At 59.8% G+C, this 1,031-nt stretch overlaps 1 protein-coding gene across 1 annotated transcript in view; it reads right to left on the bottom strand.

The window, feature by feature from the left end:
* The window catches only part of LOC103272566 (leucine-rich repeat and fibronectin type-III domain-containing protein 2), a 197,798-nt gene extending 196,793 nt beyond the window's left edge, over positions 1-1,005 (bottom strand). The window contains exon 1 of the mRNA XM_008070057.2: positions 588-1,005. The gene's annotated coding sequence lies outside the window, so the exon portion shown is untranslated. The remainder of the gene's footprint in view (positions 1-587) is intronic.
* Between the last annotated feature and the right edge of the window lie 26 nt (positions 1,006-1,031).

Genomic DNA, 1,031 nt, shown 5'->3' with positions numbered 1-1,031 from the left:
CACACACACACACACACACACCCTGATCACCCTGCTTTCCACCCAAGGCAAGATAGGATCCCTGAGCCTGCCCTACCTGCCTCCCTAAACTGCAGCCATGCCTTTCTTCCCTCCATCCACGCTGCACTTGGCTCTTCCTCACCCCACCCAGACCCCAGAGCTCAGGGAGCCCCCGCGCCCCCACCCAGTACCCAGCAATGGCTCTAGCCAGGCCTCGCATGTGCAGAGATGCAACAGAGTGGTCTGGCGGCAAAGTTCTCCCGCTGCTCTCAACGGCTCCATCCACCCGCGGTTCCCCATCTCTCCATTCAGCTCTCCGGCTTCTCACGGACCCGCTTCCCCGTCTCCCCACCGGAGTTTCACCCCCACTATTGGGTGGGGGGGGGAAGGAAGGGAAAGGAAATCTCTCGCGATAAGAATGGGCGCAAAGAGAAGGGGGTGCCCACATGAGTGCCTAGGATGAGGGGAGTCCTCAAGTGAAAAAGAAAAGGATGCAAAGTTCCCGGTTCCCCGGAGTACATTCGGCCCCGCGCCCCGCTCCCGCGGACACCCGGGATCTTGAAGACGCAGCGGCGACGACCACTCACCTGGGCGAGGCAGCATCTACCCCCGGCTGGGAGGCACTGAGGCCGGCTCCGCGGGGCGCCCGGGCTCCCTGGCTCGGCCACGCATCCTTCCCAGCCCGAGACAGGCTCGAGCTAAACCCTCCGGCTCCGGCGAATGCGGGCAGATGGTGGCCTCGGACGTCCACGCGGGGAGAACCCTGAGCCGCTTATTCAGTTATATCCATGGCATTTAGCATGAAGAAGGGGGGAAAAGCATAACTTGCTCTCTTCTCTTCCAGATTAAAAAAAAAAAAAAAAAGATAATCCCTCCCTAGGAGGATGCCGGTAGGATTTTCCGAATCGAAGGACCCCGGGCATTCCCAGGAACCTCGAGCATCTTGGAATGTGGGGTGTCTTCAAGTTCAGACGAGCCTGCCGGGGTGTGTGTGTGTGTGTGTGTGTGTGTGTGTGTGTGTGTGTGTGTGT

The sequence above is a fragment of the Carlito syrichta genome, unplaced genomic scaffold (assembly GCF_000164805.1).
Source record: "Carlito syrichta isolate Samal-C Ts95f unplaced genomic scaffold, Tarsius_syrichta-2.0.1 Scaffold312770, whole genome shotgun sequence".
NCBI lineage: Eukaryota > Metazoa > Chordata > Mammalia > Primates > Tarsiidae > Carlito > Carlito syrichta.
The sequence above is the reverse complement of the archived record's forward strand: the minus strand, read 5'-3'. Positions and strand labels throughout refer to the sequence as shown.